Source organism: Carassius gibelio, chromosome A4, assembly GCF_023724105.1.
Source record: "Carassius gibelio isolate Cgi1373 ecotype wild population from Czech Republic chromosome A4, carGib1.2-hapl.c, whole genome shotgun sequence".
Lineage (NCBI taxonomy): Eukaryota > Metazoa > Chordata > Actinopteri > Cypriniformes > Cyprinidae > Carassius > Carassius gibelio.
Window position 1 is genome coordinate 27,872,849 of NC_068374.1, and position 20,740 is coordinate 27,893,588.

Consider the following 20,740-nt stretch of genomic DNA (forward strand, 5'->3'; position numbering starts at 1 on the left):
TGGTGACAGTATGTGCTCAAGCGCCCTTTGGAAAGACCTGAACCGGTCGTTTGCAGTAGAGAGAGTGACAGTGACACTGTCTTAAATGGAAACTGTCAATCACATTTCCTGTTGCCATGCAATCAGCTTGAACTTTAGCTATTCTCGAACATAAGAATATGTGAAAAAATGTAGTAGACATTGGCATCTTGGCCTTTTAAAATGAGAGTATGAGATGTAACAAAGAAAAAGCCTAGATTCATGTCTGTGTTGTCATACGGTAAAGATCTGCAGTCATGTCTGAATTATGAATTTGAATGGCACAAACATAGATTTCTAATAATTACGTTCAACACATTTTCTCCTGCAATAATGCATGATTTATGACTGAATTAATTAACCAACAGATGTTTTCCCCGAATTCATGCTATTAACATTCTTATAATAATGAATAATTCAATTACATCTCTTAATTTTTAAATACATTTTCATTTCATTATAGATTTGTTATTTTTATATATTTGGCTTTAAGACACTTTTGTTGATTAGGAAAGAATGTGAGGACAGGAAGGTGGGGGAAGAGATTTGAAAATGTAGGTTTGCTCAAAAATATAATATATATTTATATATATATATATATATATATATATATATATATATATATATATATATATATATATATATATATATATATATATATATATATATATAATTTTTTTTCTACGTATAACTATTTTTAATAAAAAATTATTTATATGAATAATTATAAATGAAAATATTTATTTATTTGTATATAAATCATAAAAGTTTATCTGCTTTAAATGCTGGCTTGTAGCCCTGGACCTTTGGCATAATTAGACTTTACAATATCTCAGAGGGATGCTTTGGGTAACTCACAGAACAGAAGAACACTGTGATTTGGTTACTGCTGAGTCATTCATATCTTGAGAGAATCAACAGAGATGGAGGAAAGATGCTGGTCAGCATGCTGTAGGTAATCCAACACAGACCACTATTCACTCTCTGATTGGCTGGATGAAGGACAAAAGGCACATGACTCTGCCTAAAAGATAGATCTCAATCAAGAATGAATCAGGCCCCTTTTCTGGACCAACTTGGCTAATGGCCTCTTTATTGGATGAAGGCCAACCTTGATGGGCAAAAAAGATAAACACACTATAAGGAATATGTGTCAAATGCTCTAATACACCAGAGTCAACCCTTTTATTAAAAATGTTCCATATATTTCTAAATATATATGCAACTATTTTATATTTAGAGACTTCATTCACATAGGTTGAATTATTATCCTTAAGTCGTTATGCAGATTCACTTTCAGCAAGAGAAATGTTGCCACGGGCTTATCCAAAACCCGTCTATTTTAGTATTCATCTCAGCATAATCCCTGCATAAACTGAGAATGACATAATTTACATATGAATGGCCTTCTACTGTAATAAGTGAACAGAGACCATACCGTACAGCCAAAGAACTTCATTCATGTGGGTTTGTTTTGACCACCTCCTCTTGCCTTTTGTGGGCTTGGCTCACTTGTTGTTTGTGTTGACAAGTGCGTATTCTCTTTCACGAGGAGAGAGATCAGAAGCCAAACTATTTGAGTTTATTTCTAGATAAACTACCTTTTGATCAAACTTTGTGTCCATTACCATACAAAAGCCAAGAATGTTCACCTTTTTTTTCTGCTGAAACTTCTAGCTCCATGTCAGAATATTATGATTACATGTATCCCATTAATCAACTTTCACCAATTACATGTGTACTATGCCACAGAAGTGTGAGAACCATCAACAGAATATCCATCTCGGGTCGGGGAGGGCCTTTCTGAGTGTTTGTTCTGAATAGGGCCCGATATTACCATGATAATGAGGAACAAAATAATATTGCAGATTGTATACACTAATCCACAAAATACTGTAAAACTGAAAGTCAGAACCAGTCTGCAGATTTGAGTTGACAGATTTCATATAAAATCATATAGTGTACAATGGTCACAGGCTTTGATTTTTTAGCTTCGGACAATTATATTTTGAGATGATTTTAGAGTGCAATGTTTTAATTTGTTATACATAAGGCAAATATTTCTGCATGAGTTTGTTGTATTCGAATCGACTTTAAAGTCAGGTAGTGTGGGATCCTCAGTCATTTAGTGTATGATGCCCAGTTTTTCCTCTGTAACTATTTACAAAAATCAACAAGGGTATAAAGTGTTTTAAAAAGCCGTGTAGTGTATTCCATCCTTAAGGCAGTGGTTGTAAAACAAAACAAAACAAAACACAAAACAAAACAAAACATAAAACACAAAACATAAAACACAAAACACAAAACACAAAACACAAAACACAAAACACAAAACACAAAACACAAAACACAAAACACAAAACAAAACAAAACAAAACAAAAGAAAACAAAACAAAAGAAAACAAAACAAAACAAAACTATTTGTAGACTCTCTCTTCTGTAGTTCACAGCAATCCAAAGAATGTGCTCTCAGGAAGAGTACATGGGAAACGTATTTCCTCTGACAGTACAAGTTCTTCTCAACAGCTCCTTCACTCTGAAGAAGACCTGAGTCAAGAGAGCGAATCGGGCTGCTAATTTAACGATCACGCCGTGTCCACGGCAACACACTTAATACACACACACATGTCTATTATAGGAAACACAACGCAGCCAAACCCATCCATCTTTTTAATGTAAATTCAAGGAGAGGACACTACTGAGAGAAGCCCTCTCAACAGCTCTCCGCTGTCATTGAAGACTGAAAGGAACGAACCGCTCTTTACTTTAGCAGAGGATGCCTTCAGGCCAAATGAGAGGGGACTTGATTAAATGTCTCTTTTCACACCAAAGTCTGGAGCCCTTGAAGAGGAAATTAGATAAAACTGTGGAAAAACAGATGATACAGCAGCTTTATGCTAAACGCGTTTGCAGTTTTTAAAGGGTTAACGTTTGTTTACAAGCTTTTATCCGTTCTCTAGTCAATAAGCTGTTTTGTTTTGCATTTTGATTCATAAAGTACCTCTGGGCCAATCAAATCCCTGTTTACTCAAATGGTTTATGAAAAACATTGCTTTGTCTCATTTGCAAGAGCATAAATGAAGTTGAATCAATGAGTCAAGGAAATTGTTTCAATTCAATCTGTCTGAACGAACTGAGCTGGCTTCACAGCGTGTATTTCATTATAGATGTTAACACTTTGTATGACACAGCAAACACAAATTTGTCTTCTGAAAGTCGCTGGATACACAGACTAAGCACACAAATATTTAACTGTATTTGTCAAACTGCTCCGTCTGCAGTTTGTCTGCCATTACCCTGTTGTTTTGCTCAAAAACCAACAACTGACGTTTTCGGAAGCAAGATAATGCTAAATCACAACACTGCATTGTTTCAGAAGGTCACTGCCGGGAGTTAGCCTAGCGTTACTATCTAAATAAATGAGCTAACTTCATTTAACAAGCTGCTGGTGTGAGGTTATCTACAGCTAAAGGGTCACTCGTTCTTGCAGTGTCAGCAGAATGAGAGAGCGTTCTTTCTCTCCTGAGCTTTGGGAAGTTGCTGATTGTCAGCACGCTCCTGTCTGGCAACTCATGAACTGTATTGTTGCTTTATGCTGTTTATAGTTCAGTAAAGCTGAAAATACAATGTGACCCCAGTCACTCTGAGCAGAACTATTCACTTTCGAGATAAATAACCCACTCTAAAATCGCAATTTGGAAACTTGGGAAAATTTTTAAAGATCTCAGATTTAGAACCGGTTTTCATAATGTAAACTCATACTTGTGATACTTGTAAGAGTTAAAAAAAAAATTAATATATTTATTGACTGGTCACACATTACCACATTATATATTTATAAATGCAGTAACAAAACATCTCTCAGTCTATCAGACCTTTAGATACTTCAATGAAAATTATGTTTTATATATTTAAGGGCTCATGGGAAATAGTCTAGAGTAATCAGAGGGCCTGTTTTTAAGTTTCTCATTCAGATAAATACCAATCATTTGCACTGTTATCGAGTTCAGAAGAATAGGAACACACAAAGGCGGAAATTACTGTTTAAAATGTACAAAAGAAATACTGAATACAGAGACTGAGCTCTCAGAAACCACTACAAAGCATTAATTATTTAAAAAGTAGCCGGGAATGTCCAGAAATGACTCAATGGTTTCTCAAGTCTGCAAGTCATAATGACTTCATTTCTGCAGCTTTGTGTGACTGTAACAGGGGGACGTTATGTTTTATTCAACACTGGTTGGTTGTAAAGGGCTCTCAACTGTCCCTCAATCTCTTGATCAGACTATATAATCTGCCTCAGTGATGTCCTCTTGTGCAAAATCTATACTCTCTTCCCATCAGCAATGAGAGACAGAGGGGGCGGGCAGTGTGTTTCATAAAAGATCTTCTCTAAGAGAGGCAACAACGCTGTAAACCATGCTTATTTGTATTCTGCAGAAACACAGTGAGGGTGAGATGTATCTCAATGACAAGACATGATGATTCTAGAAAAACGGCAGAGGTCACAGCAAGTGAGAGAAGTATTTATAGTGTTCCAGCATGGTTTGAATGTTGATTATTGCTGCTATGGCTGATCTTATTTAGAAGGTTTTTTTTTTTTTTTACACTTTAACAGTGTTGCCAAAATAGTATCAATTATATTTTTGTTCATAAAATATGTAAATAAATAAAATAAATTGAAAAAAATAAAATAAATACATATCTCTGTGCATAACTATGTTATTCAATGACTTTGTTTTTTTTTTTTACAAATATTTACTGTTGTATTTTAGAATACAGAAGGAAAGAATTAATAACCGGATCTTTTCTATTATATTTTAAGTATTTTTTAAACTAATTAAAACATTTAAATAATAATTATAATAATAATTTTGTTGTTGTTGTTCATAACATACCATACTTTATTTTTAATAATATATTTATTATAAAAATATTCTTTTTACAAATATGTTAGCAAAGTAATACCCATTTTGTTTTTGTTTAGAATATATTATAATTTATTTTTAAACGTTACATTAAGTAAATAAATACAATTTTAATTGATTTATAAATAAATAAATTTACTATTCTATTTTTATGCATTGTTATGTGAAATCTCTTTTCACAATGTATTTTAGAGAATACGAGAGGAAAGGAATATAAGAAGTTCCAAAATATTACCAGTTCAGTTTTTGTTTATAATATACTGCATGCATTATTTAAATGAATGAATGAATGACATTTCTATACGTTTCTACACCATGTTCTATAAAATCTCTTTCCACAGTTTATTTTAGTGCATACAGGAGGAAAGGATGGGTTGGCACACTGCTCTCTCTGTTCCATCTGTTGGGTGCTCAGATAAACCGTGGTCATCTGTCCACAAGCTGTATGTGGGTGAACAAGAGCTTTTACAGTATGTGCTGATATCACTGCCATTACCTGGTTCAAATGTGTTATGATGTAACACTTGACATGCCATCTAATCCTTTTTTGGAGAAAGAATAGAATTTCCAGGAAATACATTTAGCTGTAGTCATAAAGCCAGACTTCAAATCTGCATCACAGACAAAGATTAAAGAGATAGTTCACAAAAAAAAAAAAAAAAAAACTGCTTTTATGGTGCTTGATGTAGTCATTCACTGGAAATCTTGTGGTCACCACACACTTTAATGGAAAAAAAAAGGCATCCACATTCTGCTTTTATGTTCTAAAAGGCTTATAAAGAAGAATCATCATGGAAATATGTCACAAAATGTGTCTCAGTCCACACAAACCACAAAAATGTTGACAGCATTATATGTCACAAAAACAACTTCCCAGCGGCATCATCATCAGGGCACGAGATCACTGTCTATTTCTATCTGCTCTAAACACAGCTGAGCTCTGAAGCACCCCGTGTGTATATCTGCTCTAACAGGGCCAGACTCTCTCAGGAAAGTCTAAGCACAGCAGGGATCATCATTAGGGAAGAATCACATTCAGTCCATTCGTTTCAAGTTAAATCTTTAAAACACATAGTATCAGCATCTGGAGCACGCAAAACATGTATTCAACACATTACATGCAACTCCGCTGCTTTTGAACCACTATCACTTGCATTTCTAGAACAAGAAATCAAGTAATAGTCTTGGCGGGAATATGAAGGATTCTAGTTAATCTCAATAAAAGTGACTAATTAAAACGTGGCTTGAATAGTTAGCATTTTACACTCGGGTAAAGATGTCTTCAACTTTGATTTCTACAGGTTAATACTTTTTCAATAGAAAAACAGAGGTATTTTTTTCCCTGAATTAAATCAGATTAGATTATATAAGGCTTTATTGATCCATTGGATTTTTTGTAGGAAGTGTCTCACTTGTTGCCTAACACTGCTGTCAGCTGGTGTGTGCCCTCAGAGGCCAAATCGAACACTTTTGGATGACAGAACAGCATATGTTTCTTCAACTGCAGATTCAGCACATTCACTAAACAGCACTTTCAAATAGTTTTCCCCCCACAATGTGTACATTTGATTGCGTTTTAGTGTACTTTACACTTTCAGCTACTACACAGCATCTGAATTTTTTCTTTCGTTATATCTGTTTTGGTTTCAAAGCCCTAAAATTAGTTAAAGGATAGTTTACACAAAAAATGTTTTTCCAAACCAAATCCGTAAGTGGAAGTGGAACGCGGAATGAGAGATTTTGAAGAACCCCGTCACCAATTTTCATGCAACAAATTAGGACTAAAGCATTTAATCTTTAAAATGCTTATAATTTAGCTTTTAATTCAATTTTACGAAATCAATTTTAATGTAGAATAAATTAAAAAGATCAAAAACCAAACTGCACTAGTAACTCAAACCATTTCTCAGTTTTCAACATGATGATCTGTCGGCACACATCAGTGTGTGCAAGCAGCCAAAATATTATCATTTCTTTTGATTTCAGTGACAGCCTTTTAGCTCATCTTGGTGAAGTGGAGAGGGATATGCAAGTCATAAATCATAAAAGCACATAACTCATTCTTTTTCATCTGTTTTTCTTTTTTATGCCTGTACTCTGTTCCTCTCTCTGTCTGAAACGAGACTGCCACTGATTCACAATGCATGCATCAAAAATTAAGTTAAAATACAACAAAAAGCATAGTGAGCCACATCTTACCTGTTTAGACTGTATGAAAGAATGGCTCCTTCAGTTCCAACCAGACCACAGCAGCTCAGAATAGTGTGGGCGCTGTAAAAAAAACCAATGGCATTGTTAAAAGAGGGATTCTTACATGACAAAAGCGTGTGACTGAAGTTTGTGCTCGTCTGAGAAACACTGATAGACATTTCAACTAAAGGACAAAAGGCTTGCCAGTTCACTGATGCACCAAAAAGTGAGTGATATCCAATAAACAAAAGACAAAAAAAAAAAAAAACATGCAAAATGTGTTATTCTAAAGCCCGCTGGGATTTCTAAACATTATTGCCTCTGTGCACACAGGCATGCCGTAGATCAGCAGATAGAGTGACAGAGGCGGTCTCGGCACCTCTACATCACACGTGCTGGTTCATGGTCGCGCATATATTAGCGTTTTCCCTCGAGACGCACGCATTCATTTCACATTAACAGAAACATGGCCGCTGACAAAGCCCCCCCCATCTTTTGATGAGAGACGGGCCACAAAGACGCTGTGATGGAGAGCCGCGTCGCTTTACTGTATTGTTTTCTCGAACTTGAAGCAAACTGAGGAAACCTCCAGCCTCTAGTAAAGCTGTCACACACAGCTGCTGTCTCACAGAGACCAGAAAGAGGGAGACTGAGAGAGAGAAAGAGAGAGAAACAGGCAATAAAACAACAACAAAAAAATTCACACCGACTACCTCCCACCTCTTAGAGCTGACCTGAGGTGTTGTCATGGAGACGGGCCGCATACCGGCACGATGGGGTGAGAGAGAGAAAGAGAGAGAGAGAGAGAGAGAGATGAAGGGGGTTCTGAGAGAATGGAATATGTGATGTTGAGAGACAGATCTTACATTATGTCAGCATCTACATTGTCAAATGCCAAAAATGCAGATCTGTCCATCCAATTCTTTTCTCATCCATTTATCTTTTTCTTTTTTCAACATTCATCCATTTATCCATCCATCCAGCCAGCCAGCCAGCCAGCCATTTCTATTTTCATCCATCTATTTCTGTTTTTTATCCATCTATCAATCCATCCATTCATTTATCCTTTTTTTCCTTGTTCCTCCATATATTTATCCATTTCTTTTTCATCCATTTATCTATCTGTTCATCAATTTATCAATTTATCACTCATCCTTTTATCCAACATCTGTCTGTTTCTTTTTCAACTAACCATCCATTCATCTGTTTATCCATCCATCCACTTCTATTTGCATCCATCCGTTTATTTATTTCATCCATTTATCCATCCCTCCATTCCTTTTCATCCATTTATCTATCTATTCATCCAGTCTATCCATTTCTTTTTCATCCATCCATTTATCCATCTATCCATTTATTTTTAATTTACCAATCCATCTATTTATCCTTCAATTCATTTCTTTTTCATCCATTCATCTATATTTATTTATTTTTTCATCCATTCATATTCATCCATTTATCTAACCATTCATCAGTTTCTTTTTTTATCCATTCATCCAACATCCATTTATCCACCCACCAATCCATTCATTTATCTATTAATTCATCCATCCATCCATTTATCTATTGATTAATCAATCTATTTCTTTTTTCATACATTCCACCATCCATTTATGCAATTCTTTTTCATCATCCATCCATCAATCATCTATAAATTCATTTTTCATACATTTATCCATCCATTGATTTCTTTTTCATTCATCCATTTCTTTTTTCACCCATATATTCATTTATCCATCTTTTCATCTATCCATCCGTTTGTCCACACAGGTGTAGATTTTTGTATACTAATCACTAACAAATTCTGTATCACCTACATCAATCAACATACATGATTACATCTATCTATCAACACATATATAATTGTATAGACTACTTAACGATATTAAACATACCACAGATATGTTTAAGATAAAACATAAAAGGTTTGTCCCATCACAAAAATACATGCTGCCATAAAACCTTTGGCTTTAGTTGTGCACCTACAGACATCCCATCAACACACACTCTGATTTCAGAATAAACAAATCAGCACACACAAAGACAAATCTGACTGGTTTTAACAGGAAAGGTGACACCAGGAGTGCACTTCACAATGGACAAAAAGCTGTTTGTTCTAAGTAACTATAGTCACATAACCTAAGTCACTCAAGTGAAAGGAAATCACCCTGGAGGTGTTACTTTGACCCATAGGGTGTGAGAAACCCTAATAAATACAAAAAAAAAACAACAACTCAAGATCAAATCACTGAGAACCAACCACCAAAGCAAATAAAGATTGGGTATAAAAAAAAACAACAACCTTATTTTTCACAGCTAGAACACCATTACCTTAATACTGCAGTGAGTCAACAGCAGTCCTTTCCTGGTCACGGTGTGTATCAATTGAGTATCTCGCAAACCATCCTCTGTGGCTCATGTAGTATGTGTGTGGCCGGTGAACACTCTGACAGGCATCTGCCTCACACACACACACACACACACACACACACACATGGCTGCTCGACTCTCCCTGCATGGCATCCACCCCCATGTGCCTGCCTCCTAACTCGGTGAGATTAACACACCCCTTTGTCACCATATAAAGGGGGTTAACGCATGTCCTGGAGCAAATCAAAAGCATCCGTAGGGACTGGGGGACTGAAAGGGGGAAAAATTGGTTCTGGATAAACAATAAAAGCCTTTATTGTTCTCTATACAGTCTTCAATAAAATTCATATTATAAAAGCAGAGCTCTATGGCAACCAAAACATTTATCCTAATGTAGCTAGATGTGATTTTACAGCCCTCTGAGCTCATAAAACAGCCTTCAATGTTGACATAATGACTCATATAATGTCATATGATGGTCATTATAAAGGTTCAGAGCATCTGTTTACACAAAGTCAACATGTATTCTCATTTGCAATGCACACTGCTTCTGTAAAGTGGCTTATTTTTAAGCACACGCATATTCAAAGAGAAAAACTGAAGGACAGGACTTAATTCTACCCATCAGGATGACAATGATTAAATTGCTATTAGACTGTTAACTAAAATGACATCAGTGGAAAATGAAAATAATTCCAGAGGAAGTTTTGATTCAGTAACATTTTGATTGAGTATTTAGAAGACTAAATCTTGCATAATATATATTGTTGTGTTATCACATGCACTAAGAAAGTAAATGGAGTAATTTTTTATTCATTTTTATATTAAATTATAATTTCATATAATTTACCTTCCTGCAGTGCTCAAATACATCCTACTCTCTGGTTAGTAAATAAAGACAACATTTCTCTGAGAAAAATTAATCAGTGCCATTAGTAATCTCTTATCATCAATAAGCCATGGTGAAAAGTATTTTATAAAATTGTGACCTTGGTAATATAATAAAAAAAATTATCAACCAGAAGAAAAAAAAAAAATTCTGCGGCCAAGTGTGTAGTTCTAATTAAACTAACTGTAGGCTGACAGTGGTTGCCATGCAACGTAGCAACTTGGTTTATTATTGTAGATATCAACTGATATGCAGTCGCAAGTGTGTGTGTTAAACTAGATATTGAAATGTTATATGTGACATATACCAGTGTGTACCTTCCTGTATTGTATATTTTTTACACCATGAACAGATATATTTCAGTATCTTAAAAGTAATACCCATATCCAATAACGAAGGGCTCATTTTTCCGTACCGTGGCTTTTCGAGTATCATATGAGTGAGGACATGTAGATACAGTCTAGAGTATATTTGACCAGAAAGAAAAGCACTGATTACTTTCCCCAGCTCTCAGCGTTAATATACTCTGTCTGAGTGTTAACATCCGTCAGACTGGGGTCCCTCACACACACACACACACACACACTCACACACAAATGGCAGAATATACAGAGCACTGGAGAGCTGCACAAAGGGGCATGGAGAGGCCTTTTCACACAGCAGATTTAGCACACACCAGCTGGGCTTTCAGCACAGAGACGAGTCGCCACTGAACTCTCTGTCATTTCCACTTCAGCTCTGAGGACACAGTTATCAATACTAGCGGACAATACATGGACATAATTCCCACCAGACCTCCAACAGCACTAGAAAAGAAACAAAAGACCTGATTTCCTTTTTACCTTTTTAAGTTCATAATCCACTTGATCTTGAGCAGGATCACATGTCTTTTATATATTATATATTATAGTAATACGTTTTATATTTATGTATTGAGTTACATTGGCATTATGAGGAAGACAGAGGAGAAAAGAGAAAGCAAAAGGAAGTGAACTAGAACTGTTGGCATGATGCCCCCTGGGGAGGCCACACATTGCAATAAGAAATGGTTATTTGATTTTTATGTTAATGATGTGGTTTGAGCAAAGGCCACATGCTAAGAGAGAGATGGGATGGTGGTAGGGTTCCACACGAGCATACAGTTCTTAAAAATCTACTGCAATCATCTACAGACAACAAAAGAAGTGGTGTAGCATTGTGTTTTAAAGGAATAATTATTTTCAGTCCCACTAGCATCACTAAACTGATCTGAAATAACAAGACATGCCATAAATAAATATGTTTAAAAAATATAATGATGTAAAAAATGCAATAAAAGCTAAAAGCAATCATTAGAAATGTATATTAAAGCAAAAAAAAAATTATATACGTGTGAATATATACGTGTGTCTATTTATCTTCCTTAACAATTTAATTTAGCTTTATATATATTTATATATCATAATGGCTATTAAAAAAAATAGCCGATTTTTATTTTGAGGCCAGATTTTTTCTGTTTTAAACACTTATTCAGGCGCACCGTGTATGAAAGCTCTCACAGCTCATTATACCCGCTGATGACTTATGTGCCTTGCATTTTATTGATCTGCCTGTTTATATAAAAGGCCACAGTTCTCCAAACAGTCAATACAACAGCATTCAGCCCTCTCTGATAAGGTCAGCATATTGGCCATATTTTCCACGCAAAGCGCTCATTAACACACTGATTCTTATTTGTTCTGTAATCAAGATTACCCTTGGGTTTATAATACACGCAGTAAACAGCGATGGCAAAAATCAGCTCTTATCTCAGAATGGCCATAACTCAGTCTCTCTTTCAACTCAGTCTTTTCTGATCATACAGCATCATCACCAGGGAGACTCACTCACTATGGCAACAAGGCCCTGCGATGGTGGGTCCACCCCGGCGACCCCGACCCACCAGACATTAAACCGGCACTCCGGAGAGAAACTAATCTTGTGTAACATACAATGAGCAAGCATGGAAAGAACAAACCAAAACAAAGAAGCAGACACAGAGGGAGAGTCAGTCAAGAGAAACCTAATGAGAAAAGTATTCTTCAAAAGAAAACACGACAAGCTGGTGGTTATAAAACAGAGAGTGGGGAACCACAGGGCCGTATTTCACTCTGAAGGGAGCTATGCATCTGATGGATGAGAGAGGAGAGGGTCAGGAAAGGCTTATGTGATGGCTATTATTAGGTCCACTACAGAGAGATTTCTCCTTAAGCCAGTAACTCAGCTGATGAGAAATCTTCCCAGATCAACTCCCTGAGGCTCGTGAATCACACCGGACACACTCGCCCTGCGGACAGCCGACTGAACAGTAGCAAAGTCAAGAAAAGATGTCAGCTGAGAGAGAAATTTGAACACATCTCTGTTCACTGAGCATCCAATGTGACATTCTTGTTTTTATTGTTTTTATTACTTGAATTTTTTTTATTAAAATCAATTAAAATAATATAAAATAAAATAACAAAATGCTTAACCACTGTCCCTTTCTGAATACATAATAAAAAATAAAATAATCTAAAATAATTTGATATAATATAATATAATATAATATAATATAATATAATTATATCCTAGCAAAAAAATAAAATAAAATAAAAGTTGTGACCCTTTTTATACAAGACCTGATCATGTTGTTTATCGGCTGATAATGCATAAGCACCTTACAATGAAAAAAGAGGATTTCCATACATCTAAATGCTGCAAAAACAATTTCATTAAACATCCAACAAGCAACATCCCAGAGATGTATAGCAGAAAATCTAACATTTTCAAAACTTGCCAACATTTTCCAAATGAAAACACGCGCACAGTTGTGCTTTCAGAAATTCAACCATATTCCCATGTGATTTCAAAATGACACGACACAAAATGGATCTTACTCGTCCCTATCCATCATGAGATGCTCCATCAAAACTTACTCTAGTGTGTAAGCACCCTAATTCTGAAAACATTACTGTATTAATGTTTCACCTCAGTGTCCCGCAGTGACATTCCCGAGAAGAGATTTCTCTATGAAGACTTTCAACAGACAATAAATAACAGGAATACCTTAACTCCATATGGTAAGAGTGTGGAGGTCCTGAATAATATCGTTATCCAAGAAACAGAACCCCATTAATGCAGTGCTACACTGCTACACGCCAGATAGTTGATTAAAAGAACAATAATCCAGAGAAAATGAGTTAAAACAGCATTCTATCATCTTAGAAGGTCACAGCATAGGCACTATTGAAATAAACAGCTCCATATCCTGGGGTTTGCCTACAAAAAATCATTTGAAATAGTCAACTTATCTGGCCTCTACCGGACAAAATGACAAAAGCAATTGTTCACAATAGCATATGAGAGCCCCATTTGGCCTTATTTGTAAGCAGTCAGGCTTGAGCGGTCAGCAATGTCATTTCCATGTGCATGTCCAGAGCGCCCATGCAAAATGAGTCTGAGTCTTGATTTCTACTATACAAAGTGGCATTACTAAACCACGAGTGACCTGCATTCAAATTTACATTTGTCATGTGGATAGTATCATAATTAAAGAGCAGTGCAATGCATTGTGCAGCAGCCCTGACATGCCTTCACATCAGTTTCATGGACACAGATGCATGAACCAGATAAACAGATGCAACTGTCCCCCAAACCGTTATGAATACTGAATTGTTGTTATGAATATTGAAATAATAAAACTTGCCATGCATCCTGAAAACAGCAAATTAATGTAAGAAACTTAATTAAAAAATTAAAAAAAAAAAAAAAAATTTAATTAAAAAAAATTTAAACAATTAATGTTTTAAAGGCATTATAAAAATAAAATGATGATATGATCCTTTAAAAAAATATATATACTGTTTTAATCTATCACAACTGTAACTTTACATCTCACAATAACTGTAGCTTTATATCTCATTTGAACTTTTAGGTCGAAACAGACTTTCATGAAAAATAAACAAATTGATGTTACGAAAATCTAAAAGTGAACGCAAATGGTATTGACAGAAATAGTTGAACACTTTTTGCATTCACTTTCAGGGACAGAAATTTCATCAAACCACGGCTTCACCACAGTCCAACCAAAGACAGGAACTTGTCTTAAGAAAGCGAGAAAGCTAAATAAACAGTCGAGAGTTGACCTTTGCTCTGATGGTCCAGAGCCCTTAAAGGTCAAATGCATAACAGATTACAGGCTTGATATGTCAAATACAAAGTGAAGTACTATTCAAACTGAGACCAAAACCAAAGGAACTTCAGGGCTTTAAAAAATAGCTGCTTGTTCTAGAGCATACTGTACCTGACTAATGAATTAAAAAGAATATGTAGCAGACTAAATTAGTAGTGTAAATTGTATTAGCTAAATTATTCAGTGTTTATGCCACTGGCATTGAATTGCCGTATTATAATCCAGAGTCACCTACATGGCCAGAGGTCTCATTCTACCTCTTTTTTAAATAATTTTATCTCCATTTAACATAATTTCATAATCTGAGCTCAGTGGAAAATATAGGCTACCCCCAACGATGAATCAGCCCCCTGGTGAACCATAAAACTGGCTCTATATATGAACAGACAAACTACTTGAACATTAACATGAAACAGCTTTCACAATCTATTGTGACTCATTTGAGTCCAAGTGAAACTAAATATTTAATAAGAAAAAAATATATAGGACGGACTGGATTTAAATCTTGTGAATGTAATCGATCATGGAAAGTGTAAAATTCAGACCAGAATTGAGTCAAAACTGAATGCAGATTTTAAATATCTGTCATGATTTCCGGTTACAACTGTTACTGTAGCTTGACGTTAAAATAATACCCAATATTAAATGACTGTATTAAATGCTGAAACATTTTTCAAAGACTTCATTAACAATGCTAAATGAAAATCAGCCATGCAAATTAGCTAAAGAGCTATTTACAGTAGCTATTGGCTGACTTTAACAAATTTTTAGAACATGGTAAGGACTCCTTTTCATGGGGTGTTATAATGTCCTGCACTTTGCTATATTGATTTGTGATGCACTGAGGTCAAATCTAATCCTGAGGTCAATCTGTCTATACTGCCTATGACGCAATCAAGCACTGTTAATAAATCAAACCCTAAAACCCAACCTCAGCATGTATAAAAATCTCTTGTATAAAAGCACAATGCATCAAGTTACCAAATAAAGATACAAAACAGCATTTTGAAGAGATGTATATAGTACATCTGCATGCTTCAAAAGATGCTCACAAACATTAGTTTAACCCTATTACCTATATTGTCATGACATAAACAAACCAAAGAATTTTGTAAGAGTCTAGATTCAAGTGAAAAAGTTAGCCATACTGTACGTAGGAGGGCCCACATGCCTGAATGTTTTCAATATTTATACCACATAAATCATATGTCAGGAGTGACACTGTTATTCAATATAACTGTACTGCATTGATCTCCCACAAAGCAGTGAGTTTGGTCAATTCAAGCCTCTCTTTCTCTCAGCAAGTCTCCAGTCTTTCACTTTTCACTCTCTTCAATCGTTCATTCTGTTCATCACAGTCAGACTGAACTCCCGCCAGACCCTATCAATCTGAATTCAGTAGAAATAACAGGGAGCTCATAAAACACAACGTCATTATTTATAGACTATAAAGTGCATTTAACTTAGGGATATCAAATAAAAAGCTGTTGCCTTTAGTTTATGGAATGTCTGAATTCACAGTCCCATCAATGAGGCTTAATTAGCCATTTATCGTGAGACTAATGTCATTAAAATTATTTAAATATTTAATGTCATTCATTATTTAAATATTTAAACATTATATAAAATTATTACATATAAAAACAGGCATTTTTATTTACTGCATTATTTTATTTTATTTTATTTTATTTTTATTTTTATTATTCAAGGTCTAAGCAAGCATGACTGATGCATACCCCTGGACGGAAATCTTACCAAAGTTTAACAGTAGTCATAGTTTACGTTATATGTTTCATCTTTAAAAGAATAGATAAAGACACACATGACTCTAGTAGCATATTTTTAGAAAAAAAGCACTAAAATAACGTTGGGCTTTCCCTAAACTGATATCATTTTAAGAACTAAAGAGGAAGAAAGAGGGGAAATAAAAGATCAGTTTAAGGTGTCTGTATCAGTTTCAGAGGTTGTGAATGTGAATGAGGACAGACAGATGAAAATCAGACTAAAAGAGATTTAAGAAAGAAAAATAATATTTTTTATGCCATAAAGATCTGCATTATTACAGACAAATCTGCATAATGGCTCACGTGAGCAGAAAATAATTAAGAATCTAATCTGATTCAAAATCCTAAAAAGCAAGAGTGTTTCTGACAATATCTGACACACAATGCCAGTAATTTAAACTGCTTGTATTTTCTTAGTCATTGTTGATGGTTTGGTTTTCTGCAATGGGGCAAAACTAGTAGATAAAAAAGAACAGTTTTAAAAAGGCTTGTTCTAACACAATTAACATCCATTTTCTAAACATTTCCAGAACTCCTAATATCAGTGCATTTACACAACTGACGGAAAATAATCTACAGTACACTTCCTTTTGATATAACTCATGTTAATGACTTTTCACAGTTTACAAGGGATTCTGATATGAAGCTCAAAATGTCATTAGAGTCTACAGAAGTCTGTCTGGATTGAGTCTCAGACACAGAGGGGAGTTAGAGGTCTTTTAAAGCAGGAAGTTGGATTATTTTAGACCTCCACTGTGATTCACAGACATGCTACAGATAGAAACCAGACGCCAAGGCTTTTTGGAAAACATTTAAAGGCAAAAAACATGCTTGTGACTCACATTAGATCAACATTGAACCCTCATCAAAGCAAACAGGAGTAGGACAAGAGAGGACGCAGGGTTCACAAAAGAGGCCAGGAGGACAAGAACAGAAACTTGTCTCGCAGGAGCGAAATTTCACAGGGCTTGTGGGTGCCATGACTTCCTAGTTATTTACACTGAGTCATAAAGTCGACACACATCTCCCTAAAGCAGCACGCAGGCCACAGATTACAGCTCTCAAATACCCATAAATCAGCACGGTTGAAGCACAATGATTCTACACCAATTTAAATATTTCACTATTCTCCATGGTTAGGTTGGTCAGATGATATGCGTTTTGCAACTAAATGCCACTCTTGAGATAACAAACACAAAGAAGCAGTGTCTGTAAAGGTTTGTACAATGTACTACAATTTCAAAATATTTCACATTAAGTCACATTTATGTTAATAGTTACAATATATATATATACACACTACCAGTCAAAAGTATGTAATGATTAAGATTTTACAATGATTTTGAAAGAAGTCTCTTATGCACATCAAGGCTGCATTCATTTTAATAAACAATACAGTAACATTTCTTATAATGGTGTTGTATTTTAAAAAAATTATAATATGTAATTGATTCCTGTGATGGAAAAGTTGAATTTTCAGCAGCCATTAATTCGGTTTTCAGCGTCACATGATCTTTTAGAAATCGTTATAATATGCTGAAATGATCTTTATCAAACAGAATAAATCCATTAACAATACTGAAGTTTATAATATGACAGCAAGGGGGATGGAAAAAACTTATATAAATAAATATAAATATATAAATACTTAATTACTTAATATTGCTGATAACAGCTTTGTTTTAGTAAAACCAACAACTCTGAAGGAGCAAAGTCAGTTACAGCCCATCAGATTCCAATAATTATGCCTTCTAGAGAACATAGAAAAAAATATATATTATTCATGTTTTGATATGCTGCCAAATCCAGTAATTTTAATAGACTGTAAAATAGATGGATGGATGGATGGATGGATGGATGGACGGACAGATAGATAGATAGATAGATAGACAGACAGATAGATAGATAGATCTATGTCCATCTTCAGTCATGTTTGACCTTAATCTCCACTAATCATTTATCGGCCATGACAAGAGTCAGCTTATTCTTTTTGAAGCATATTAAGACAGAGACAGAGACGTTTGCCCATACTGAATAAATCTGTAATCCCAATGATATAATGTCAGACTGATCTAAAATGAAATACAGGCAAAGGTTCACTACCTACACCAATGTAACACCTGTAACATTTCCCCAGACAATTCCTCTCACAGAAAATACTGTTCAATAATCTACCAGACCAACAGTAAGTTAGTGTTACACTGAGTTCATGCCCTTTAAATCAAGCTCTTAAATCTCAAAAACTATGATGCATTAAAATCAGGTCACAAGGCACATGTGGCATGTTTGCAAAGCAATTACCAGCATGCAAATGTCTAGCCTGCCTTGGCGATGACAGCTGGTGCAAATGTAAATATCCAGCATTTGAACTTACTGAGTCACAAACAAACACTCCAAAACCACAGCATAAGCTATTTACTTCATTCCCAGTGATCCTCTCTGTGCAGTATTGTCCAGTCACTTCATACCAGATGGTGGAAAGTGCATGGCTAGATAGAAGGCAAAGAAAGGTCCATGATAAAGCACAGCTGGCTTGGTGGCACGTACTGTACCAGGTGCCTGTTGTGCTTCATCAGCGTTGCTATAAATTCCCATCCAAAAAACCTCAAAAAAGCTTTTCATGGAGCATAATTTTGATATAAACAGGTTAAAAAGCAGTAACCAAACAAAAACTGCATAAATTATGGAACGTAATAACTAAATCGAACAGAAATTTAATTTCTTATTACAAACAAAACTGAACAAAATCTGTAAAAGTCCAACAAATTCAGATTTTCCAATCTACTTCCAAATTAGATGCATTGGATGGAGCGGTGACAAAGGTATTAATTGAAGAGTATATTTTTGCAATTCAAAAATGAATTGTTCCAAAACAATTTCAGAGCCAGTAAAGAATTATCAAATACAATTTTTTAAAATAAAACAGTAAAATAAATGAATTACATAAAACAAAAATAATAACAATACAAAAAACAATAATAATATAAAATATAATAATAAAATCTCAAATAAAATCTAAAACAAAATACAAATATTTACACCCTTAAATATAAAGAACCTGCTCCACAAATGGCTTTCTGTTCCTGTCTTTCAACTGTATTATACTAGCATTCACTCTCTCATTTCTGTTGTAACATCCCTGTGCAAATGCTTATTAAAAATTGCTATGAAAATCTAAATGGGAAACTTTTCTCACCACAAAGTGGCTCTGCAGCACACAAAGTAGCAGCTGTTATGCACATGTGCATTATGATATCCCATTGCCTTGGACAAGAAAGCAAATGTCCCATATTTTCTCCTTCATTAATCATCATTCAGTTGTGTCGATGTTAGACCGCCTGCAGGTCATCTATGAAGCCATCAGAGTATTTAAAATCCATTAAAAATTACAGTGAATTAGTGTAGAGCACACACCATCCATACTATAAATTGTCCTAACCTGCAGTGTGTGAATGTCCAAATGAAATAGCACTATAGTGTTGACCTGCAGTAAATGGTCACAAAATATAATGAAGTGCAATATATTTTTTGCCCAATTAGACTATGCCCTGAAGAGTTATTTAAAAATAACTCTAAATAGCATTACCGATTCTAATTAAATAACGTCTGACATACAACAGCCACAGACCACATCATGACCACTGATCTATATATATGACTGGATTGCTCCATGTGTTATAAACTGCCATTCAGCAGTGAAAACACCAGAAGTGTTTGAGAACCCATCTTACTACTCCCTACCAGCTGAGAGCTTAATTGAATGACAGCAAAAAAACATACCTAAAATCACTTATCTGCAATGTTTATGGATAAGGGCATGCCAACATAAGTGACTGATCCAACACAAAATATATTTCTTCATGTACGTAATTATGCAGGAAAAATTATACTAATATAGTTTAGGCTGCCAACTCATCGACTCATGAGCAGTGTAGCCAATCACAGACAGATCTGTTGATTCTTGAACTCCTCTGATTGGCCATTCCGTTCAAATAAATGCTGGATCTTGTTCCACACGCTCGCAAATCCTTTCACTGAAACAGGATGTATATAAGAGGTTCATTGATTATGAAGGAACTTTGTGAGATTGCGATGAACTGAGGTGACACCTTTTTAGTGATTATAAAGGAGGTGCTAGTTGTGCACTTTCTAAGATAAAAATATAATATGTTCAGAATTGTAAAAAATATGTTTTTGGTGCTAAAGGCCATATACTGTACTACGGAGCCCCGCACATGACATGCAAGAAAAAATAAAGTAATTGTGCGCACAATTTTCTAATTCGTTCCCTCAATTTACTATTGTGTTAATAGATTATAGTTAATAGACTAATAGATTATTAGAAAATATTACATTTTTCATATAAAACAGC

General features: G+C 35.0%; 1 protein-coding gene across 14 annotated transcripts in view; it reads right to left on the minus strand.

Annotated features, from left to right (window-relative positions):
* LOC127975685 (neuronal cell adhesion molecule) overlaps nt 1–20,740 on the minus strand; it is a 44,059-nt gene that overhangs the window by 22,316 nt on the left and 1,003 nt on the right. For 13 of the 14 annotated variants that reach the window (XM_052579763.1, XM_052579757.1, XM_052579720.1 and 10 more), the window contains exon 2: nt 7,146–7,217. The gene's annotated coding sequence lies outside the window, so the exon portion shown is untranslated. Of the gene's footprint in view, nt 1–7,145; nt 7,218–9,467; nt 9,772–20,740 lie in introns of those variants that run through there. The other variant, XM_052579717.1, reaches the window with a different exon arrangement.